We start from the raw sequence: 26,390 nt of genomic DNA, 5'->3' as shown, positions 1-26,390 counted from the left end.
CAGCCGGATGTTCTGTTCTGAAAAATAAATAAATAAATACATAAATAAATAAGAGTATCCAGTAGGAAAAGGAAACCGCTCCTCTGGCAATACATTTATATACAGTCTATGCAAGATAGGAAGCTGTGTTAAAAAAATAAACATTAAGTCAATGAATCACTTGAACACTTCCCTTAGGTTGGAGCACAAATGATCAGGTTTCCTTTCCTGTGAGATGCTCTTTGTATATTCCATTTAGTCCTCAGATGTGGAAAGGTTTTGGTTCAGGAGTCACAAAACTCCTCTGGCTTCTAGTTCATGAAATATGCAGCATATTCTTTTGGAAAGAAATTGCCAGCTTGCTTTTATTATCATTATTATTATTATTTTATTTTATTTGAACCTGACACACAACCAATCTACAGTGCCAGTGGGGGATTCTCATAAAGAAAAAGGAAAACAAATAAAATTCTGCTGAACAGAAAAACTCAAAGTTAAAATGATAAAAGTTCTGTGGTGGCGAAGATGTTTGTAAGCGATAAAAATGAGAGGAGGGCCCTCTCAGATGGAGGTGACACATTCAGAGTGAACCCAAGTCAGCTGTGTTGCCTGCTTGCCATGAATCTTGTAAAGTTACCAATCCAATGTATTGGTTGCAAGCTTCATGCCAATTTCTGACTCTCTTTGTTGGTCATCCTCTCTGTTTCTTGCTGGATGCATGATTTATAGGTTCACTAACCATCCATTAGGCCAGTCCTTTCTCTTCCTTGGCTCTCCTGTTTCTGCCTCACAGTTTGTTTCTCTTTCAGTCCTTGTGTGTGTTTGTTTCTTCTTAGTGCCACAATTAACAATAAAGACTAAAAAGTTATGAATATGTATTGAGAGGAACTGGGAATTTGAGGAAGCCAGTCATCCTCATAGACATCACTTCTATGTCCATTCAACACATATTTACTGAGCACCTACTGTGTGCCTGCTGTGGCTCTGTGCTAGGCATTGTGAGCAGTGCCAAAATGCAAAGGTGCAGTCTCTGCCATCCAGGCACCTGGCCTCCGGCATAAATAACTGCTCCAGTGTGAGATGTGGTACAGAAAAATATCTGTTCAGCATTGGAAGGTTCCAGAGGAGTAATTTGTTCCACCTGGAGAAAGGAAAGGGTGGGGAAGTTATCACTGAAGAGATTGCATTTCAGCTGGAAGCTAAAGGGGAACCAGAAGTTTCTCAGGGATCAAAGGCATTCCAGACTGAAAGAATTACATGGGTAAAGACAGGTGGGCATGAAAGTTCATTGTTTGTTTGGAGGTGGGCATAGCTGTGTGTGGTTGTCATATAGAATATGTGGTTAAAATGGGTGATTTTATAGAGCATTTCCCAAAACTATGTTCCTGGGAGCACGAGTGTCCTCCAAGAGACTCTTGCTTAGGGATTGAGCATCAACCCAGGAACCAAGAGGTCACTGGTTCCATTCCTGGTCAGGGCACATGCTTGGGTTTTGGGCTCAATCCCCAGTAGGGGGTGTGGAGAAGGCACCGGATGATTCTCATCATTGTTGTTTCTATTTCTCTATCCCTGGCCCTTCCTCTCTTTATCTAAAAAAAATCAATAAAAGCATTAAAAAAAAGAAGTTTCCAAACTTATTTGCCATAGAGCCTTTGATTTCAAGGAGCCACTTCAGTGTCTTATGAGATAGATTAGAGAAAATGTTTGTAGGTAATCACTTATGTTTCTTAGAAACAGCAATTAATTAATTTTATCATGAAAGTAATGTGTGATTTGAAATATAGTATAGTATATTAACACATACAAAGAATATAAACAACAATACTGTAAAAAACAAAAAACAACAACTCTGTACCTACAACTCAGCTTAAAAAATAAAGCCATACAATTGAAGCCGTTTAGTACCCTTTCCCTGATCATATCTTTCACTCCTGCCAGAGTTAACTCCTATCCTAAATGTGATGTTTGTCATTCCATATAGTTCTTTTGAATATGCTTTTCAGAAGGACACACTTACAAAGAATTCCATTGACTTCTCATCCAGTTTAAAGCTCACCACAACAGAGATAATAAAAAACAGTTTTGTATCCAATAAAAAAGGACATTTATAAGTTCTTTAGGGGAAGGAAATGTAGCTTCTCCTTTGAACAACAGTTCCCGAAATGTAGTTGATACTCAACAAGTTTCTGCTGGATTGCAATGAATTAAATGTGTGTAGTCTGATGTGGTTCATTAAGTTCATGTAGATAAAGAGATTGGGGTAAATTGTTTTCCATTGACAGTATTGAAATGCGTTGCGATCAACGATCTAGAAAACATATTGTTTTGTTGCAGTTCTTTATTTTGTAATCTGGATTTGGAAATGAATAGTAACAGTCATCTATTGAAAGTTATGGCAGTGTTTTCTTGACATCTTTAGAATCATTGGCAATAACTGCTTACCCAAATCTGTCCTGTTAAATGGCTGATTCAGTGGAGGTATCTACTTCCATTACAGAAAAACATGATAAATATAAATGCTTTCCATCAAAAAGGAAACTTGTAAATTACAATGCTAATTAATTACTCAGCACCTGGACACTAAATACTTTGGGGGTCCTATCCTTAGGGTCCCTGAGAAATAACTTACTATTAGTGACAGAATGTTACAATTAGGCACTCTCATTCCAACACAAGTATTTCTCTTGACATATATGAGGGACATCCTCTTGGAAAGGGTCACATAATATGAAACATATGTCCTATTTGGTTGACATTTTCCTTTTCTATTTTCCTACCCTATCATATATCACTGTATACACGTCAACATGTAGAATGGACGTTAGAATGTTGCTGAGGGCTGCAGGGTCGAAAGAATGAGAGGGGAAAGAAAGTGGAAGACTTCCAGGCTCACTTGGAGAGGGTTTTGTACTAAATCATGGTCATTATGGGACAGAGCAAATTAGCTTTTCCCACAGGATTGAAGTTGATCATGGCAGAGAATCTACCCTTAGGGTTTCTGCCTTTGGTTGCACTGGTACCAATTTCTCCTAGTAGTTTTGGAAGGAGTAGTGGTAAAATCCAGCAGGTAGCAGAATGAGAGTTAATGTGGGGTGTGAGTGATCATAAAGGATGCAAACACGGCACAGAGGGCAAGGAAGGGAAACCATGCAAGGCCGTACCCTTGTGATTGCCCAGTGATGCCCACATACTGACAATGACATGCGCTGGTGCTTGTCTTGAATCGTGGGACCCATTCTGAGCACTATTGCATGCATGCTCACAGAAGTTCTAAATATAAAACACAGCCGTTCAAATATACTCAAGTGAAACCATAAATGCCAATAACCCAATTGTGGATGAAGTCAGAGATGGGCCAACCATATGCAGAATCGGAGCTATGGCACGTATTGTTAGAACGTAATTCAAATGAATGCAAAAAAGGTTACTGTAATTTATTCCTTTGGGAAGCTGAATAGATTTATAGACACCATAGAAGTTGGATTCCTGCCAACCTTCTGCTATCTAACTTCCTAATTTTAATGTAGTTGAATTTATCAATCTTTCTTTTATGGTTAGTAATTTTTATGTCTTGTTTAAGAAAGCCTTTTCTTTAACCTCGATGTCATAAAGATATTCTTTTTTATTATCTTCTAAACGCTTTATTGTTTTGCCTTTCACAGTTAGGATCTATAATCCATGTGGAGTGTGTGTGAGAGAGTGTGCTTGTGTGTGAGTGTGCATGAGTGCATTGTGTGTGTGGTGTGAGGTAGGAATATGTTCTAATTTTCTTCCATATGGGAAAAAAATCATCCTGACATTTAGGAGAGTTTCTAGGCATATATTTTGTCCACTCTTTTGCCCAAATCATGCTTCTTTATTATTACAGCTGTATATTAAGCCTTGTATTTGGCAGGACAATCCCCCATAATGCCCATTTGTCTTCCATATACATTTTATGATCATCTTTTAAAATTACACAACAATACTCTTGAGATTTGATTGAAGTTAACATTGATTTTAGGGATTAATTTAGGAAGAATGACATCATTATTATATTGAGTATGCTTACTCATAAATACCTCTATTTATTGAGCTCTTATTTATAACTGTCTTTCAGTACACATTATAGTTTTCTTCATAAAGGTCTGTACTTTTGTTAGATTTATTTCTAGGTACTTTATATATTTTCAGATGCTATCATACATGCTATCTTTTAAAATTATATTTTCTATTTATCTTATTTTTCTTCACATTCCACCTGCATTTCTTAATCTGGATGGTGGGCGTTAGGGAGGACTGAAACTGGGGCTTGAGTGCTTACTAAGCATGGGTGCCTTACAAGTTCTCATTTGATACCCAGAACAGCCTCAAGGGGAAGGCTGTGGGTAGCTTAGCACCGCTGATCACTTCCATCCTTTAGAGACTGACAGTGCAGGGGATGACGTCCTTTGTCCCAGTGGGCCCGTGGGAGTGCGGAAGTGACAAAGGAGGCTAGTGAGGGGGCGATCAGTCGAAGTAGCAGCCAGTTACCTTGTTCAATGGGCAGAAGTCTTTGAAAGGCATCTCTGATTTTCCCCTGGAGAGCAAGGGGATGTGTGCAGGATGGCACAGGCCTTCCCTGGTTAGATACCTGTCTGGGGTGAGTAACATGAGCTGGGGCCTAGGGGCCAGAGTATGGCACCCAGACAGGCTGGTCTGGCATTGCGGGCAGGCCATAGTCATCTGGCAGCCTGAGAGATGCAATTTGGCTGCTAGCTACAGTCTAATTTGACTTTGCAGGGCTATCTCAGGTCAGTAAACATTATTCCCACTTTCAGATGGGGAGCCACAGATCTGGAGAGATGGAAGATGTGGCCAAGTCATCAGGCTGAGCTGAACCAGAGGCCCAGGTCTTTTTGCACCCATATCAATGCTCTTTCCATCCCATGTTGACTTAAAATCCTCAAATATGTTATGATGATATTATACTGAAATACTGGAACCACTTTTCATTGGAGGAAATACCATTATGCATAAAAATTATAAAAAAGGTATAATGGGAGAGGTGTTGGATTATGGCCCATGTGTTGTTGTTGATTATTATTTGTCACTTTGCCTCTCTTCTCTTCTTTCCCCTCCCCTTTCCTCCTTTCCTTTCTCTCTCATTCCTTATGCCCTTTTTCATTCTCATTTAAATAATTTTTATATTTTAGGATATCCACTTCTATCCAAAAGTTGCCCCTATGACATGAATATTGATAAAATTTCAAATTATCAAGTGCCATATCTCTGCCCTCTTCTCTCATATCCCACAATCAGTGCATTTCATTGTCTTTTCTGGAATGAAGCTAACACATCCCATACTAGTTTAGGTTGATACAAAAGTGGGTCTCTTATAGAAAGCATGATTAGAGGATAGAACATTGGTTAATTTGATGACACTATATATATTTTTTCTCTTTGCTGTATATGTGGGTTCATAGCTATGGGGTCAGATACCATTCTGTACACATTTGACTGCTCCAAGTGTAGCAGCGGAGAGCAAAGTCTGGATTCAGTAGCCATAAATCAATAAGGCTGGGAGAAGGGGGTTGAATACTGGACTAACATTGCCCTCTTTAAAAAAATAAATGAATATCATTCAACATAGGCTCAGTCTAAGTTGGCTGCTTCCCTCTGCCTGCCTCTCCCAGGCATGGGTATCTTTCTCAGGTGTCTTGAGCCCCGTCTCTATTAAAACACTACACTTCATTACACCCTCAATTGTTCTGTTACTGTGGGCTCCTCTACAGATTGCGAGTTCCTCAAGGGTACTATAGACTTGTCCTTCATGCCCCATATGCTTGCTTTTTGAGGCAGTTTACCTTAAATACTTACCGCCTTTAGTTTTTAAAGCCCACCAGAGTTTCTTTGCAGTGGAGGTAAAAGCGTCCTTATAGAGAACTATTTTGAGCCTATGGAAACGAAATCAGTGCTGTCTGTTGTAATTTTAAACATTTCCTTTTGGGACACGTTTTTAGGTCCATTTATTCCCAAATGGTGCCTTTTTTGTCCTGTCTTCCTTCCCTCTCCTCCTTTCCTTTCTTCCTATTTCCCTTCCAGTTTTATCAAAACAAATCAACAACAAAAGGGTTCTCAGCCTCAAGGTTTATGCTTGATCTTACAGTCACTAGGATGTGCTGTATCCCCCTCTTTCTCACAGGCACCTTTCAGTGCAGGAGGAAATATGTGGGGAATGGGCAGGAGGTAGACTTTGTAGTTCTTGTCAGATGCTCTACTAGCATAAGTATTTTATGTGGGTGATTCTTACGTAGTGGAGTGTCGGCAGCTGATTTAAAAATGACATCCTAAAGAGGAGACTCTGCCAAGCAGTGTATGTCAGGAGTGTTATCCCTCTCTATGTTATCCCTGAACACACCCAAACCCAAATCAGCCCACCATGACTCCCAAGCAGAACTGAATGATATACTTTTGATGATATACACGGTATCAGTGAGAGTCTACTCAGAAGACACATACCAGGCCGCTCAATGGGAGGAATTTAATGCAGGGAACTAGTTATGAGGTGTTGGAAGAGCTGAAAGTACTAGTAAGAGTGACAACAAAACAAAGAACCAAGACTAGCCCACCTGCTCCCAGACCTACAGGCACTAGGTTGGGGAGCTGGGTGGGGGGAGTAAAAGGGAAGGTGTTAACAGAGCCCAGGAGCTGGGCTGTTGAGAGCTTAGTAGAGGCTGCATGGTAGGACCAGGCACCCACAGGGGTGGGCTGGCACCTTGGTAGAGACTTGGCCAGTTCTGGGGATGCTGCCTTGAAGCAGAAAGAGAGGGAAGGGAGAGAGAGACCTTAGCTTCTCCTTCCCTCTCCTTCGTGTCTCCTGCCAGTCTTTCCCATTCAGTGAATCTAACTGGAAGCCATTGGCCAGGGAGCCTGGGAAATGTAGTTGGGATCAGCTTCTTGCTACACTCAACAGAGCAGGAGATAGGACGGGAGGCAAAGAGGCAAAGGACTAGTTCATATGCCAGGAAAAGGAATCTCTGACAGAAGTGGTTAATATTGCAGAGCTAAAGGGACGCAAGGAGGTGAAACACTTACTCCTCCTCTGCCCTCTGCCCCCACCCTTCCCATCCCACTCTGCAAAAAGCTGAGAATGGCTCTGCTGGCAGTTGCATCTCTATCACCAGGGTGAGCCATCTCAGCGTTGGGTGCCTGGTGAGTGGTACATTAGGAGGAGGACCATAGAGTCCCTTTTCTGCAATTCCAATATCTAAAAGCCTCTGAAAACTTGGTGTGTGTTTGTTGTTTTTTTCTTAACCCATTTAGTGGCCAAACCTGACCTCTCCTGAACTGCCATGAAGCTACTTATAATCTCTACTGATCTCTCTGAGTGCGAAAAGTCAGACATATAGCTCAGGAAACATTAATGAATTTGATTGCAGGGTGCCACCCCAAACCCATGAAGGGATATTATAAAAGGTAAGTGTATGGCATAGGATATGCTGCCTTTCTAAAATGCAAAATAAAATCTGTGTTCTTAACACATCTGACCCAGAGGATTTGAATAGGGGATTGTGAACCTGTGTTTTAACCTGACCGAGGGAGAATGAATGGAAACATGGCCCTATAAACATGCAGTTATAAGGCCAGGACCGCAGCTCCTGGCAAGAAGCTGCCTGTGCATGGGTTTCTGCTCTAATGGAGATGGTGATGCTGGCAGCAGTGATGATAGTGATGCTAAGGATGACGGTGCCTCTCTGGAATCATGGAGGGCTGAGCCGGGTTGGCCCCTGGAGCCTGGCAGAACAGGACAGCCCACTCATTCTGTGGAAGAGGAGACCTTGCTTAGGTAGGAGGCCTGGCACACGTGCCATAGGGACACTAAGGGGTTAATAGTGGAGCTGGAACCAATTATTTCCCATTTGCAGTGAATGCTGTTTTAGGTCTGATTCTTTGGTTACGTTCAAACATTTAAATACTTGACATTTAGATGGAATAAAGGAAGCCAGCAGGTGCGCACATAGGTGGATCTGCACCCCAGTCATATATTTCCGTAGTATTTTGTGTGTGTGTGCACGCGGGTACACACTATTCAGATATTTTCTCCTTTGGTCTTCAGGATAATCCTGTCAGATAGACAAGATGGCCATTATTATCCCCACTTAACGGATGGTCAAACCAAGGCTTGGTTTGGCCAATAACTAGCTCTGAAGCCATGGGCAAGACCCTTAACTACTCCAAGCCTCAGTTGGAAACGTGAGTTCTTATAGGGTTGTTTCATAAATCAAAAGAAGTAACACCTGCAACGCTATTAGAACTGTGCCTGGTGCACACTGACATGGCACAAGTAGCAGTTCTTTCTGCTTCACCCTCCACCTGCAGGCAAGGGAAACAAACTGCAGGAAGTCATACAGCTCCTTCTTCCCTGTGAAAAGGACATGCTTCATATAATGAAGACAATTCAGACTTAAATGACCTTCACTCTCTGTGTGGTTTTTTTCTGTGTGTGTGAGTGTGTGTGTGTGTGTATGTGTGTGTGTGTGTGTGTGTGTGTGTGTGTGTTTCAGCTTTAAGAGGAAGATCTTGAACTAATGCCACCTTGTGCTAATTTTCCTTTTCTTCAGAAACTGGGTCATGGTTTGCTGTGACCTTGGTGGCCTCTCTTGTCTTCCCAGGTCAGCATACAGTTTGATATTTTGTTTACTACTCATCTGACGGGAGGGGAAAGAGCCACCAACACCACACACAATTTGCTGCAGAAAGCAAGTTTATTTCTTGTCAGCACACAGGGGACTTGATTGATCATAATTCACTTCAGATGGGCATAATAAAATATTTTCTTTTTCTGAATATTTTGAAAGATTAATAGAGCTGCATTCTTAGGGAAAGTTTATTAATCCATAACTTATAGAAAACTCCAGAGAAAGAAGAGGTGAGATATGTTCTGTAGGTACAGACGTCAGGCACACCATCACTGGAATTGAATTGCGCATATATTATTCAGCTAGCTACCTTCCAGGTGCATTACAGGTTGCTGATGTGATGAGGACTGTGTCTTGGGCATGATTAAACAAGCTGTTTATTTTATTTTTAAACTAGAGGCCCAGTGCACAAAATTCGTGCATTGGGGGTGCATCCCTCACCCTGACCTGTGCCCTCTCTCAGTCCGGGACCCCTCAGGGGATGGGATGTCTGCCTGCCAGCTTAGGCCTGGTGGGGAGCAGGCCTAAGCCAGCAGGGGGACATCCCTCTCACAGTCTGGGAGCCCTCACTCCTTACTGCACACCTGCTTCTGCTCCTTACCGCTCGGCTCACTGCTCCTTAGTGCTGCTGGAGGTGGGAGAGGCTCCTGCCACCACCGCTGCACTCGCCAGCGTGAGCCGGGCTTCCGGCTGAGCAGTGCTCTCCCTATGGGAGCGCACTGACCACCAGGGGGAAACTCCTGCATTGAGCGTCTGCCCCCTGGTGGTCAGTGCGCATCATAGCTACCGGTCATTCTGGTTGTTCCGCCGTAACATTTACTTAGGCTTTTATTATATAGATTGGGCGTGTGTGAAAGAGTAGGCAGCAGCATGTAGAATAATCATGGTCATCAGAGTGCAAATCCTTCCCATCCCCCTGGCTGCACTGCAGCTACGTTAGACACAGAGGCCTGCATGTGGACCTGGCTCCTTGGTGTGAAGCCACCCACGTGCACTGGGTTTCTGCTCTGTCTAATGGAGATGGTGGTGCTGGCAGCAATGATGATTGTGATGCTGAAGATGACGGCAGTGAAGAGGATCATGGTGCCTCCCTGCCTGTTACAAGGAGTAATGATTTATGGGAAAGGACTTTGTGCTGTATCATCTCATCCATTTACTCAGCATGTATTGATACCGGCACAGGGGTGGGCTCCATGGTGATAGCCATTAAAAAGACACAGGCTACCCCCTGGCAGTGGGCATGGAGACACCTGATTGGCGGTGTTGCTCTTATATCAATCAGTGGCAAAGCAGATGTACAGTCCTTAGTTCATCCTAGCTTGATGCCTGTGTCGGTGGCCAGAGCTGTTTCATGCCTGAGGCACATAAAAAAAAAAAAAAAAAGAAAGACACAGGCTCTCACCTTACAACTCAGAATTAGTCTGAGAAGCACAAATGAATAGGTAATAATATGGTGGCTAAGTGTAACCAAAAAAATATTAGCTGAGATAAAAAATAAGACAGATGAATTTTGCCAGGGTAAGGAAGGGTCAGCATCTAAGTTAAATATTTTGAAGAGACTTGAAATTTGCTTGTGAGTCTTTTATGCAATAAACGTGTTCTAAGTATTGTGATGGGCTTACAGGGTGAGGGTGACAGAAACTACAGTTGCTCATCTAGTGTGTACAGCAAGCATGTCAACTCATGGCCCGCGGGCCGCATGCCTCATTTATTTTGGCCCGTGTTAGCCTTTGAGTTTGACATGCTTGGTGTACAGTCTACTGGGAAAGACACAAAATGGGTGAAGGAGGCATGCTCTAGGTCAGGGGACTACGACAAAGGTGGGCACTTCTGTGTGGGGGGAGCCCTAAGTCAGTGATTATGAGTGGATCACAAAGGGGCGGGATGGCAGGAACCAAGGAAAGTGAGGGTGGAAAGGTAAACGGGGCCAGTTCATGGAGCACCTTGTCACCAATTGTTCACCTGAGACTGTGATTGGGTGAAGTAGCCTTTCCCTAGTGTCACCTTCTCTGTACTTCCTTGATTCTTCCATTGACTTGGGTCAAAAGGCAGTCTAAGGACAACTATGGTTATATTTAATTAGGTGAAGTCAGGATGTGTGTGTGTCAGGTGTGGTGCAGTAATGGTGTCTCCAGGCATAAGAACTACAAGGGCCATGTGTGAATGGAACAGTCAGGAGGACAAGCTGGGGAGCACTGGGTAAGCAGAGAGTTGCAATGAGAGAATGCTGGACCAAAGTAGCCAGTTCTTCAGCCTTTTCAAGAAAAGCTAGACATCTTGTTTTTTAAAGGCGAAATCCCTCTATTTAAAAAGTTAGCACTGACATAAAATAATATTGAATGTCAGCTGTAATTGAAAAATAAGAAAAAAAAAGTAAAAATTTGGCACTAAATCATTTAAAACAACAAACAAAATATATTTGTAGACTAAAAATAATTGGACTGTAGGATTTTTTTTAAAGCTCAGGAAACATCCATTGGTGAATTCTGACCTCTTCATAATTAGTACATGATGATTACATAAACTCCCTCAGGTGGAAGTCCAGTCAATATACCAAGTGGTAAATTGGGCCAATTTTGGTAAAGGAAAATTTCTGTATGACAGTTAAATGGTGGAAATCGGTCCTCATTTATGTTTGTGTTTCAACAATCATCTTGTTTGTTGTTCTTGATCAAATGCTTCTGATACAGGGTAGAAATACAGTAAAATCAGTGTCGGGCAATTCTGGTGTGTTTTTAGCTGTTTGCTGGACAGCACTGAGGTTTGTTTCTGTCTGCATCTACAGCCACCTTAATTAAGCTGGTTATGTACGGCTACTGCGGCAGACCCTGCAGTGAGCCAAACGAGTCCTCTCAGGGTCTGTCAGTGACAGGGTTCTGTGCCTTTCTCATTTAGGGTTGAGACTCCCAGCCACTAAAATATGCACATTTCAAATCAGAGTGAGCACATGAGCAACTTAGTAGTTATTGTGGAATTGAGTGGATGTCATAAATATTTATTTATCTTTTTCATAGCTGGCGTAAAAATGTTAGGATATAAAAAAGTTGTTCACTATAAAAACAACAGAAAATTCATTGGCTATACATCTCCAGAGTGCGTATGTCTCCTTGGGTTTTCATTAGTGTCTAGCAATATACTTTGAGAAATTAGATTTGAACAGAGGCTCCAGCAGAATCTGAAAGCTCCCAGTGTTCATAATTAACCCGTTATCAGCAAGGATCCATTGCCTACTGCAGTCATCTTTTAACCAAACAGTGGCTGTAGTCAAATGCAATGAATTTTTCTTTCAGATTTTTTTTCCTTAAAAAATAATCTTTTGTTTAGTGAATTTGGAAAGTACAAAAAAAGTATAAGAGAGAAAAAGTCACTTCTAATATTTCTACCTAGAGGCATCACTGTCAGTGTTTTGCAGAGATAAAGAGGCTAGGATTTGAAGTCAGACCAACATCGGTTTTAGTCCAGGCTCTTCCATTGATTTAATCTTGGCAAGTCTTATTTTTCTCATCTGTAAAAGAGAAATCAAAATATTATCTATTGTATTTGATATTTTGATTATTAACCCAGATAATGCATATTAAGCATTGAACACATTCCTTGGCACATAGACCACATTTTAACAATGAGCTATTATGATTACTTTTTCTATTTTATATTATGACTAGTGGCCTGGTGCATGAAATGCGTACAAATTAAAAGGGGATTAATTAGAGGGAATATTTTAATATTGATATTTGCCCTTTCTCTATAATAGAAGTGTCAGAGATGAAAGAAAATTAGTAAAATGTATATGAAAATCTTCCTCCTGTCAGTCTGGGGTGCCCCACGGGACCCAGAGTCAAAATCGTGTGAGACCCAGACCTGGTTGCCCTCCCCCCCCATTGGGCTAGATCCTGACCCAGCTGGTCCCACCCTTATCAAGTCCCGCCGGGTGGGAGGGTGCAGCCTCAGGTCCCCTGCCCCGGTGCTGGGGTGGGGGGCACACCTTGAGGTCCCCCGCCAAGCCCTGCTGGGTGGGGAGCGTGGCCTGAGGTCCCCTGTTAAGCCCTGCCAGGCAGGGGGCACAGCCTCAGATCCCCCATCAAGCCCCACCAGGAGGGGGGTGCAGCCTCAGGTCCCCCAGCCTGGGGCAATGGGAGCAGCTGAGGTCCCACGGTCCAGCACTGGGGCAGAGGGAACGCATCTTGAGGTCCCCCGTCAAGCCCTGCCAGATGGGGGGCATGACCTGAGGTCCCCTGGCCTGGTGCTGGGGTGGGGGGAGCAGTCTGAGGTCCCCCGGCCTAGCACTGGGGCAGGGGAAACGCATCTTGAGGTCCCCCGTCAAGCCCTGCCAGATGGGAGCCATGACCTGACGTCCCCTGGCCTGGTGCCGGGGTTGGGGGAGCAGTCAGAGGTCCCCCAGCCTAGCACCAGGGTGGGGGGCACACCTTGAGGTCCCCCGTCAAACCCCACTGGGCGGGGGCATGGCCTCAGGTCCCCCGTCCTGGCACCAGGGTGGGGGGCATGGCCTAAGGTCCCCTATCAAGCCCCATGGGGGTGGGGGAGGGGTGCAGCCTCAGGTCCCTGCTGATTGCTCATTAAGGCTCGTTATGGGAACTCGGCCTCCGCTGTGGGTACAGCCATCTTGTGTTACGGAAACCCCACCTCCCCTCCACTGTGGGCACAGCCATCTTTGTGATGAAGTGATGGTCAATTTTCATATTCCCTCTTTATTATGTAGGATTACATATAAACATCTCTATGGAGTTCATGTAGTCAATATACTATTTCTATTTTTGTAAAAAAAACCCAACTCACATTGTTCTCATATCTCTTTTAAAACATTCCCTAAATGTTCTTTTTAACAATTATATAGTATTTCATCACATGCCTGTATCATCATTTAACTCTTTCCCTGTATATTTAAGTTGTTGCTAATTTTTTTATTATAAATAATTTTTGATGAATATTTCCATTCATCAGTCTTTTGCGGCAACTTGATTTCGGTGAGGAGAGTGACTACATCCCACATCTGGAATGGGCAGAATATTGCAGGCATTTTCCATTGGAACTTTTGGGAATGTTCTATGTCACTATCCAATTAGCCACATATGGCTATTGAGCATTTTAAGTGTCATCCATGTGCTAACAAACTGAATAAAAATATTTAACACTATTTAACTTTAGTTTAAATAGCCCCATGTGGCTAGTTGCTAACATATTGGACAGCATGGGCATATAGTGCTCTGGTTTGAAGTGTGGAGCAGACTTAGGCTACAATTTTGTTTTTTATATAGACACTAGTGCCCTGGTGCACGGATTCGTGCAAATTGGAAAAAAAATTAATTAGAAGGTGGCCAGTGGGGCAGGGCAGGACTAGGTGGGACTGGGCAAGATGGGCTGGACACACCCTGGAGCCAACCTCCCCTGTCCCTCCCCAGCTGGCCGCACCTGGGATGGCGCCCATGGCTTGATGGACGTCTGTGAAGTGACCGAGGTTCCTCCAACAGATGGGGTCCCTCAGCTTGGCCTGCAGGGATCGGGCTGAAACTGGCTCTCCTACATCCCCCAAGGGGTCCCGGATTCTGAGAGGGTAGTTCCCAGGTGACAGACCCCTGAATTGGGCTCCCTCCTCTCTGGTTCCGGGGTGAGACACCTGAGAACCGCTGCTCAGCAGCTCCTGTGTTGAGAGTCTGGCCCCTGGTGGTCAGTGTGCATCATAGCTACTGGTTGGAGCACCTGCCCCCTGGTGGTCATTGCATGCCATAGCTACCAGTTGGACGGTCGCTTAGTCTTTTATACAGATACCCATAGAACATTTAGCTTTTACTTCAGGCCTTTTAACCTCTGGTGTATAGTCTCAAGATATTGTATTTTCCCTTTCTATATAGACATCCTGTTTCTTTTGATGGAGGGTTAATAGAGGGTGTCTCCCATGCCTGCTACCATGTTAAGTTACAAGTCTGCATTTAAACTGTTGACTCTATGCGGACTTTTCAGGTTGATAGTGACAAGAATCTAGCTCAGTATGACTTCAGTCTAAAAGGGAATTTCCTGGCTCATGTAACCAAGCCTAGGTGTGGTCTGGTTAGAGTGGAGGGCTCAGCCAGCTCTACTTTCTCTATGTTGACTTTGTTAGAAAGCTCTCCCAAAGCAGGGACAAACCTGGCCACCAACAGTACAGGAGTACCTCCTGCTAGCTTAGCAACCCTGGCAGGAGGAGAGAGCTTTCAGTCCAATAGATTCACAGGATGGTGTAGGGCTGGCTCTCAGTAGACTTGTTCTCATTCCTGAAACAGCCACCATGGTCAGGGTTGGGAGGTAGAATTCATGCCCATTGGCTACCTATGGAGCCAGACGGTGAGGTCAGCCCCACCCAAGGACATGAACTAAAATTGGGATAAGAGGATGATACCCCAAAGGAAAATCAAAGTGGGAAATGTGTGCTTGGCAGGTGGCAGATGCTATACAATTGATACTCATGGTACTGTCTTGGAAGTGTTCTTGGTTCCCCCAATTCTCCTCTTAGGAAAGTCACTTTGTTGGAAGATGGGGGTAATTTTTGTCCCATGAATTGCTATCAATTTACATAGCAGGATTCTGTCATTTAATGGGATATATTTCCTTCCCCTGAGGACGATCCTGAGATGCATCTTCCAATTATGAAAGCATTAGGACACTTGGGTTCAGACTGGTCTTGCTCTGTCTGTCTTTGTGACAATATGCTCACAAGCTCATTCCTCCTCTCTAGGAAGTAGGTAGCTATGCCCCAGAGAGCTAACAAGGTAAGCAAATCCATGCATCTATTACAATTATTTTTCTTTATGAAGAAGGCAAAAGATATATGGCCTAACCCTCTTCCTAGAAGTATTCAATCAAAGCTGATGGGATTTGCATGTCAGTGTCCAGATAATCTAGGAATCTGTTAGAGTGGGCGCTTAAAGTCCCCAACTGCTGTATTGCAGAGGCATCTTGGGACTTCTGGGTGTAATTAAACCATCCCTAGTAGTAATTACAAAATGGGACTCACTGCCCTTAAAGGTGACTATAACAAATCAGATCTTCATAAAAGCATGAAGCTATTTATTTCATCAGCAGAATTCATGTAAAAATATTTTATTAATATTCCAATTTTCTGATTCAGCTCTTTGTGCAATAAAATAGGGTGACTAACACAGTTTTCTTTTTGCTGTTCTTGCTCAGCCTCATAAGAGAGGTTGAGGTTTTTTTAGTACCTCTCATGTCAATTTTCCTTTAAAGTCTCCAGTGTAAAGCGTGTCAGCAAATTAATATTCCCTGACTCGGAGATGAGATTGACCTCATAGATATAAGTTCGTCTCTTGTCCTAACATCTACTGTACCGTGAAATTAGGAGTCTTATCTTTTATCTGCTATATATTTTTACTTCATTTTCACTGTGGCGGGAGAGGTGGTTAGGAGCCTCTATTTAGATAATATGTCACCTAACATATGATGCTCGTAACTAGTCCGTGGTTACTGTAGGATGATGCAGGCAGTGCCGTGACGCAGCTCCCTCTTAGTGTCTTCCATTTCAGCTGGAATCATCGAGAAGCTCTCCAGAAATAAAAGGGACTGAAAACTTGGAGCTCAGTCTTAGGGAAACCCTGGGGTCACCTCTGCTGAGTCCCCTGTGCTGCATTGAGTTACCTGTGTACAGGTAAAAGATATGAAGCACTGATGGGCCATATAGCAGGGCGTCCTGGGATACCATAGAACATATGGGTTCTGTTTTCAGGTCAGTCAGAAAATCAGCTACTTCCCTGACTTCTGTGGACCTACACATTCTCAACTGAGAAAGAAGGGTTTGGATGGCAATGTCTAATATCCCTGCCTACTGTAACCCTCTGATTTTACGCACACTGTTCATGTGCAACAGAGCCTAATGACTAGTGTAGAGTTCAGAGTTACATGCACACACTCTCCCCTCTCTTTCAGATTTCCTTGACCTGGGCTCTGTCTGCCTCTGTTTTTAATGTACTTTTTAAAAAATTCTCACCCAAGGACATGCTTAGAGAGTGGAAGGCAGGGATAGAGAGTGAGAGACAGAGACAGACAGACAGATATCGATATGAGAGAGAAATATCAGTCAGTTGTGTTCCGTATGCATCCCAACTGAGGATTGAACTTGCAACCTGGGTATGTGTCCTGATCAGGAATTGAACCAGCAACTGTTCGGTGCACAAGCCGATGCTCAACCAACTGAGCCACTAATGATTTTGTGTATCAGAGTGGGTGTTTCTATGTGTCTTATCCTCCCCACAAGCTGTGAGTTCCTTGAGGGTAGGTGCCTTTTCATATATATGTTCCTATATATGAAAAGTATTTTGCAGTGAGACTCTCAATGCATACTGGCAACCATCATTTAGAGATCTTATGGGGAAAGACAAAAACAAATACAGATACAAATATGTCTGAAAACTCCTGTGTAGTTGTTGAAATTGCTTAGGTACTGACACCATATAAAGTTAACTCAGTAGTATCTCAGGGAGGGTGCATGTTAATGTAGATGGCATGCCTGATTTTTGCAGTTGCATGGAGCAGTAAATCACTTCATGCACATAATGGAATCCTTTTATACATTTCCGATTGCTCAGTGCCTTATGGTAGGGCTGTGCTCTGTTACTTCCCTGCCTGACCAAATGTGGTCTTTTGGGGGTCAGGTCATTTCAGTGCTTTTAAGACAGAAAAGAGCTCCCACCCTTCTCCCTGGTATTTTGAGATTGTTTTTGCATGGGCTCTGGGAGAGCCAGTCTGCAAAGCTAGACCATGAGAACACATCTCCCCAAATCAATGTGAACTGTGCTGTCCTCCAGAAAATTAGGTTGGAGCTACATCCATGCCAGTGCCTGAGATGGAATAAATCCCATTTCGTGATTGCTCTGTGTAAGAATGGTGTATTGTGTCTAGATGGACACCAGCTATGATTGCCTCTTTCCTCGGCATTACTAAATGGTAATTCGGTGGACTCATGTAGGAAGAGTCTCAAACAAACAGCCCAGGCTGCATGAGATAATTCAGGGCCCACACTTGGGGAATCTCCATGGACCAGTGTAAGATGTTACCATTAACCAGAGACAATGGGAAAAACATCCTTTGTGGCTTTGTTCTTTTTTTTTTTAAGACTGTTATTGGCAGGAAGCAGACAGTGTCCTGTGTAGGTTCACCATGTTGTTGTGGTAAGAACCTCCAATTGGGAGTTAGTTCAGGGGGAGGTCAGGTGACCCTTCATGATCTTTGTCATTCAGCCCCATGAGTAAGTGCCTACAATGGACTGAGCACCATTTTAGGTACAGAGGGTGGTGGTTGGAGTGTTTACATAGAACACCTTTGCAGACTGAAAGCCCACTGTGTTTTCATCCTCTCAACCCAATGTGTTAAAAATTAACTGGAAAATAAATGCTCCGGTACCGACGACTGTTCGTGTCTCACACAGACTTGCAGACTCTCAGGGGCAATGTTTCAGATCTCCAGCATTTTATACTGGGAGTGAGCTTTCCCGGGGATGAACCCTCATAGCTGTGGAACACCAGCACTATTTTAAGTTTGAAAGAAATTTAAATGGTAATTTTAAAGGCCCTCGTATCTCCTAATCCATTGGAAACTGCCCGTAATTTGAATTAAGGGCGGGCATGTTGGGCCTAAGCAGCCACGCAATCAGCCAGTGAGTACACAGACCATTGGGAAGGTAGGACAGCACTGTCTATTTTAGAGTGATTACCTTTTTCATGTCAGCTCTGGCTCTTGATGTCCTAGAGTTGCTGGCTCTTTCTTGCAAAAAAAGAACCTCAGAGTTAATTGAGTCCATTAGCTCTGCTATGGCTGGAGTTGATGCATATTATTGTTCTACCTTGAATGTGAGTGACCAGCTGTCATGGAGAAGCAACAGTAAATTCAGTCTAAGCTAGGCAGCTTATAGCTGTGTGACCTTGGGCAAATCATTTTACTTCTCTCAGCCTCACATTTCCTATCTGTAAAGTGAGGGCTTTTTACCTTTAACGTTCTAGGATATATAGATAGGATTCTGATTCTCAGTGCTGTGCTTGTTAGACCAGTATGCTGATGAGAAGCATCTGGGTCCTATGTACTCTACAGGCTACCATGTGCATTTAGGCATATTATCCAAGTAAATATGCCTGCCGATGTCCTAAGTTATTGCACAAAATCATATAAGCCTAGAATTCCAAGCTTGAATTAATATTACAGTTTTGTTTAATTAGGACAGTCCCATTTTGAGGCCAGGAAACTATGCCATCCTTCCATTCATCATGTTATTCTCTTACTCAGTATTTATTAATATTAAACATCTTCTATATGCTTGGTGCTAAGAAAACAAAGAAGAATAAGTCTTCCCTGAGGAAAGACTTCAATATTGGAAGAACACATATTCAAGATTGTACCCCAGCCCTCAAGTAAGTGTTCAAAGGAAGTAAAAGGCAACACAGAAAATGAAATGGAATAGGGTGTCCCGTGAGGAAGGGGTCAAGGCTCAGGAGGTCTTAAAAAGCCTCAGTGTGGCCAGTCCCCAAGCCCAGAGCCAGCACCTGTGGGCTCTCTCAATGGAGGAGCTAGCACCCACATTGCTAAGACATTCAGGGTTGTGAAATGAAGGCTGGAAGGATTTTTTCCTGACTTGAGACTATGGGGTGTTTTTACTTTGTAGTTTAAGATATAAAAGGAACAAATGTTACTATTAACTCTCAAACCACAAGCTGGAAGTGGAATGAACTATTCGTAGTTGGGGAGAGGTCTGTGAGATGACAGTTAACATACTGACTGCTTTTCAGGAAAGTTTCCCAAAGGGAGAAAGATATTCCAGAACAAACAGACAAAAAATAGTTGTGTCGCTTGCATCATTTACAAACCCATTTTCTGTAAGATTCTGTTATCTCCCTTTCCCCACCACTTCATGCTGAACTCCTGCCTATCCGTCAAGGCCTGGTCCATTGCCCTCTCCTCCCTCAGGCCTTCTTAGACCCTGTCCTCTCAGACAGAATGAATGACTCCCTGATCCCGCTCCACAGCACCAACATTAGGCCCCTGCATTCTAGTTATTCATCTACACGTGGTCACTTCCTTAAGACTCTAGTATCTCCAGTGCAGTGACTGTGTCTCAATCACTTTATAATCCTCTCCCTTGCCTGTGGGCCTTGCTCACAGAGGCACTCAGTAATGTTGACTGAATGAATGGAAAACCTTAACTATCCAGTATCTCTGCTAAACTTGAGCCGCCCTGTGGAAGTCGTTTTGTTGTGAACAATTTCTGAGGGATTAGAAGAAAGTAGACAAGTACCCCTGCCGGATTGGCAGGAAACACAGAGACCAGAGAGCCAAAATTATAGTCATAAGACAGATCTTCACACACAAGAAGGGTTGATTGAATCAAATGAGGTGAAATTTAAAAGCACTAAATGCAAAGTCTTGTGCTAGGTGTAAACCATTAATATTAACAGCAAAATGGAATGTGGCGACTATCTGACTATTCTTATGAAGGAGATGGGGGAGGGAGGGAGTTGATTTAAGTTAATACAAGTCACCAATAGGCTATTCAAGATGCCTGCTCAGTCTTGGGGTAGTTTCACAGAAGAATTTAGTACCTAAAGAAGAAGTTAATAGTGAATTCCTGTCTCTGCCCTCTGGATGGCCAATCAAAAGGTCCAAGTATGTGTAGGCACATCTGTCTCCCATACCAAGTGGTGACTCCCTGAATGTTGCATGGTGTTCTATAACTCAGCTCCTTTCCCCAAGCCTAGCACTGCACCTGGAATGTAGTAGATCAGATAAATGTTGGTGGAATGGCGGCTGGCCAAACTAGAGTGTGTCTGGAGGAATATAGTTGAATGGTTAAAAAATAATAAAAAGAAAGAAAAGACTATTCCTCAAAGAATTAGAAAAGTAATAGTAGCAACCAGAGACATTTATCCTTTGACATGCGTGTTTGCTGACATGGATGGGTGTATGGGGGGAGAGTGTGGAATATAATCACCATCTTCAGAGATTTTAAAAACTGCCATGTGGAATGGGAATTAGAATTCTTCTGTTTACCATAAAAGGAATGAAGGTTAAAACAAGCAAATTTTGGTTTAAAGAATTGTCTAAATGTGAAATGGTGTATATGAGATAATGGGCTCCCTTTCCCAAATTTTGTAGGCTGAAAAATTGAGGGAAAAGTGTATTGGAGGAGACTGCCACATTGGATAAGGGGATTGGATAAAATGATTTCTAGGGATCCTTCTAATCACAACATTTTATGATTTCTTTTGAATAAATAGTTTTTTTTAACCCTAAAAACATTTAGTTTATTAATATTAGAGAAACTCTTGTTGTGGTGCTTTACCTTCTTATCTCAAGTGAACATCATAAGAGATACGCACATAGGGAGGAAACGTTGTTTTTACATTCTGTAGATTAAAAACCCACTGACTTGGTGTGGATAGACGACTTGTTCAGGGTTGTTACAAGATTTGGGTCCTTCACTTAATAACAAGAGCTCACAGTCTGGCTATGTTAGCAGTTCGGAGATCCCTAAGAGGTAGATTCCATTCTTGTCCCAATTTTAAGATGAGAAAACTGAGGCAAAGAGAAGTTAAATGCTACAACATTGTCAAGGTCAAGGAGCTGTTAAGTGACATTGAACCAGACAATGTGATTTCAAAGCTCATATTTTTAACCTCTGTGGTGGCTTTTCTATAATCAGTATGATAGCTCTGATTATCAAAAAAAAAAACCCAGTATGAATTCTCTGGAATTCTGAGGATGAATTGCTAACATCGTCAAGTCAAAGGGAAACCAATAACTTACTTTGCCATTAACCATTCAAATGATCAAGATACAAAAGTAACAACTAAAAAGTGTTTCTTCCCCCCAAATATGGAGTCCTGGGATCTGTGTCAAAGTTTAGCAAGAATAGTCGAAGAAAGACACAACTTCCCAGAGGGCCCTAGAAAATCTGGCTCCTAAAAGTGCTTCATGACAGTTGTACATCACTTACCTGGCCTGTTCAGCATGGAGATGTTCAGGTTAATGGATTTTTCTAAAACCTGCATGCCGGAGACCAATTCCAGCATGACAGCAGGGCTGCATCTGGGAATGGCTAAAGCAGCAATTTTCAACCTGTGGGTCGCGACCCCTTTGGGGATCGAATGAGCCTTTCACAGGGGTTGCCTAAATACATCCTGCATATCAGATATTTACATTACAATTCATAACAGTAGCAAAATTAAAGTTATGAAGTAGCAATGAAAATAATTTTATGGTTGGGAGTCACCACAACATGAGGAACTGTATTAAAGGGTCGCGGCATTAGGAAGGTTGAGAACCACTGCATTAGCTCCTTGATTAGTAATATAAGATAGAACTCGTGGTTGATAGTGGAAAACTGACAGCTTGTTGGTTTCTATATAATTGAGTCACATAGCTTCTGTCTTCAAGAAAGGAATCAATCTATACTTTCCAATATGGTAGCTCAGGCACCTGTGGCTATTTAAATTTAAACTAACTACAATATAATAAAACATCCAGTTTCTCAGTCACACTAGTCACATTTCAAGTGCTCAGTAGCATCACATAATAGAGTTAGCTGACAGCACAGATAGACCATTTCCACCATGGCAGGAGGTTCTCTTAGCACTGTCCAAGTGTGTGGACTAACTTTGTGTTATTGAAACCTGAGTATAGATTGAACAAGATAGGTATGAGTTCAGTGCTCGTTATTTTGTAGTTGGGAAAGTTACTTTCGAACCCCCAATTTCCTCATCTGAAAAATGAGAATAAAAAGGTAATCCCATCTTTTTTAGAGCTGCACAGTATTTCATTGTGTACAGCTGTAAAAAAGAAGGATCTCTTACCCTTTGAGACAGCATGGATGGACCCTAGAGAGTATTATGCTAAGTGAAATAAGCCAGTCAGAGAAAGACAGTATCACATGATTTCACTCATATGTGGAATCTAATGAACAAAATAAACTGATGAACAAAATAGATACAGATACATATAAGTATGCAACAGACTGCCATATTTAAGAGGGGAGGGGGAAGAGATTAACCAAAGAACTTATATGCATAACCCATGGACACAGACAATAGTTTGGTGCAAGCCTGGGGAAGGGGCAGGAGCAGGGTGAAGGGAATCAATCAATGGCGGGGGCCGGGGGGGGAAGTGGACATCTGTAATACTTTCAGCAATAAAGATACATTTTTTAAAAAGTAATTCCATTGCAGGGTTGTTCTGAAGATTGAATTCATTGTTACATGGAAAGCAGTTCTTGGTTTGCAGCAGTGGCTTAGGGACATTCATTCCTTTAGTTCGATATGTGACATCCAGTTTGGTAGTTTAGAGCCTGTTGTAAGGCTGTGGTTTGCAAACCACCTCCTAGAAGTTGTTTCCCTTGGTGTTGAGTGATAATGTAGGATTCAATATGTACATTAGTAACTGTAGTGGTTCTTCAGGCCCCTTTAATAGGTAGAATGGCAACAAAAAACCACCCAAATTTTTAATGAGTAGATGCTTTCTAAGAGAGTATCTAAAGTAGGTCACGTCTGCTGGGAAACATTTCCATAACCTAAAGAATACGTTTTCCAAGCTGTATTTTTAGGAAAATCAGTCCCATGATGACTTTATTTCATCAGATAAATTTGGGAAACGCTGGATTTTTATTTGTTCTTGGAGACTCATAATGCACAACTTAAAGGCTCTGAGAAGTCCTGCTGGAAAGAAATATGTTTCACTTTTTTAGACTCCAGTGTTTTGAGCTTTCATGGACATGGACCCCCTTCCTGCTCTTATAGAACAACTATTAAAATACTGGTAGTGTTCACAGAAACCATTCAGAACAGGCTGCTCTGAGGACCTGGGCAACCACTGTTTTCCAGAGGCATCTGCAGGGGAGGCTCGTTGAAAAGCAGTTATTTCTGCACTAACCCCTAGTGCTAACATAATAAAAGGGGGGTGGTGCATGCGGCTCAGTATCTTTTGTAGCTCCTTAAGGAAAGGATAAGTCTGAAGCTAGTTCAGGACTCGAGAGTGACCTATTTTATCAAGGGTTAGGGTTCAGTAAACAGCGATTGAGATCTCTTGTATTTCAGACAAGCACAAAGACTGTTTTTGTTCTTCAGGACTAGAGGCTAATGTAACAGTGTGTTTCCAGTGGAAGGCCAGCATTTCGAATCTCTCTGCCTTCAGCAGTTTGTCTTTGTAACACAATGCCCATTGGGTCTGACGTCTGTCTGATGGAAAGGGGGAATGTAATTCAACCTGTGCTGGTGAAATGATTGCTTTGAATAAAGCTCTCCCCGTGTTGGCTCTAATAATCTGCTAAGATCTAAGGTAATAGTTTTAACTCTGTTCTCTACAGCAGCACGTATGATAAAGGCTGACAGATAAATCCACGCATGTAAGCAAATCACAAGATGGTAGAACATGGAGAACTGCTAGTCAAAGCCAGTGGCCAAAGCAGGAACAGATAATGAGCACATTCTTGAGTCAAGTTTCTGGATTATAGATACACGTGCATATCTATGTGATGTCACCTTTCTTTAAGCCATTTAACCATCTATCTAGGGGTCAGCAAGCTTTTTCTGAAAGGAGAGAGATAGTAAAGATTTTCAACCTGGTAGACCATGTGTTTTCTGTTGTAATTACTCGATGCTGCTGTTGTAGCTAAAAAGTAGTCACAGACAATAAACAAATGTGTTCCAATAAAACTTACAAAAACAATCAGTGAACGGGATTTGGCCCACAGGCAGGAGTTTGCTGCCCCATCATCTGTGTGTTTGATGATCACTATGAGCACCAGTTTTGGGCAGTTCCTGAAGTACTTGCCCACATCAGCTCCTTATGCTGAACTGGGACTTTGAGAAAACAAAAAATCCTTTTAATGAACCACTGGAAGCAATGGCTTTGTTAGAGGTGGATCATTATTGCAAATATTCAGTGATTGGGCATTATTCTAAATGCTTATTTAGCTGTCACCACAACCCTGTGAGGTAGATACTATTTTTATAATTTTCATTTTGCATGAAAAGCTGAGTGAGGAGTTAGACTTCTCAGAGTCACACAGGAGGAAGTGCTGAGTCCTGGAAGTACAGTGCAGGCAGTTGGAGCCACTGTGCATGGGTTGGGGACCTGGGATCAGATCCCAGCTCTGTTGCTGACTGGTTATGGCGAGGACCAGATGAGCTTCTCCCACACAGCTGGAGAAAAAGCATGGTTGCTGGGAACAGGGTTGAAAGACTTAACCTCCATATTTCCAAGAAACGATCATATGGACCCTTTGAGGATGGAAGGATGCCATGGAGATAGTTGTATGAGTCATGGGGCATGCAGACATGGGAGGAAAAATAGCCACAGCTGTGGGTTAGGAATTTGGAGGTCCAGAAAGCAGGTTTCATCTCTGGCACCAGCTCAGACTGTGGTAAACAGGAGTAAAGTTTGTGAATGGGAGGTTGGGAGAAGACGGAAAAAGCAAAAAAATAAAATTAAAAATTATGAAGATCACAATAGGTTGAAACAATGAAAAGGAGCCAAAGCCGGATTTTTCCTTTTCTCCTTGATTTCTCCTTGCCTCATTCTTGGGGGAAGCCAGAACATGTCTGCAAGGCCATTTCAAGGGAAGATCTGAAAGGAGGAGTAAGTTTGTACAGGATAAGTCTGATATAGTCCAGAAAGAGGTTATATGCTGGCGTGCTGATCAGTCATGCCACCTGGATAAACTTAGGGCACATGCTGGCGGTATGTCAGTGTCCATGAATTAAGGAGCTTCTGGTGATTTTCATATCAGGAGCATAATCATGGTTATTTGGGTGTCTAACTAGAACTGCTAGAATTGGAATGAGTATCTTTTGCAGATATTTTTATCGATATTATCTAATTTATACTTCAGAGCATCCCTATGGGAGTAGGTGTTATTATCTCCATTACAGGCGGAAATTGAGGTTCAAACTAAATGATTTGCCTAAAGCCACACAGCTAATGAGTAGCATAGATAGAACTTGAATAGATAGAACTTTAATCCCATCAGGTCTTTTGACTCACACTCCTTTTTTTTTTTTTTTTTTTCTCACCATAATGGGCTTCTGGAAGAATGTTATGATTAAGAGGGCCACGCAGGCCCAAGACTTTCATCTATAATAAGATAGTGACCATGCAAGATACCAAGGAGTTCCTAAAGAAAGCTTAGTATGGGTTAGACTGCTTATGATGTCACTGCCAAGATCCCCATGACTTAGCTCCATGTGCCTCGTCATCACAACTGCAGGCCCATGGGAGACTGTACTAGTATATGGCCTCCTGGAACAGCAGAGTTGGTGTGACCAGAATTTCCAGTTTCCCCTCTTCATTTGAAAACTTTGATGTGGAGATCATGTTCTTCCATGAAAGAGAGAGGGAGAGAGAGAGAAATACATATTTAAAAAGAGAAGGTAAAGAGGAGCAAGAATGAGACTGCACTGTGAGGGGGGAAGAACTTTATCTCAGGAGCAAGCCCCCAACTAATGGAGTTCCCTTAGGTGACTCGGGGCTTTTCAGCCTCGTGTGTTCATCTGCAAAGTGCAGGAGCTGATCCATTTGGTCTAGGTTTTTCCTAGATCTTCCAGGCTCTATTCTAGAATATAGAACCATCACAGGTTCTGTTCAGTCTTGGTTTTTTTTGTCACCAGTTTTACAGGACTACTCTTAAGTTCCTGTAGATGCCATGAAAACTGATAAAAAAAAAACTCTGCCCCATCCTTCTTACAGAGATAAACTAGACAGCTCCCTATT

The 26,390-nt window shown here is 42.6% G+C and overlaps 1 protein-coding gene and 1 pseudogene across 2 annotated transcripts in view; both read left to right on the top strand.

Moving 5' to 3' along the window:
• DAB1 (DAB adaptor protein 1) overlaps positions 1-26,390 on the top strand; it is a 1,070,166-nt gene that overhangs the window by 681,587 nt on the left and 362,189 nt on the right. The gene's annotated exons all lie outside the window — the stretch shown is intronic.
• LOC139004742 (small nucleolar RNA SNORA48) lies at positions 9,863-10,007 on the top strand (annotated as a pseudogene).

The sequence above is a fragment of the Myotis yumanensis genome, unplaced genomic scaffold (assembly GCF_028538775.1).
Source record: "Myotis yumanensis isolate MYYU_CA2020_CCGP unplaced genomic scaffold, mMyoYum1.0.hap1 SCAF_2, whole genome shotgun sequence".
In the NCBI taxonomy this organism is placed as follows: Eukaryota; Metazoa; Chordata; class Mammalia; order Chiroptera; family Vespertilionidae; genus Myotis; species Myotis yumanensis.
The sequence above is the reverse complement of the archived record's forward strand: the minus strand, read 5'-3'. Positions and strand labels throughout refer to the sequence as shown.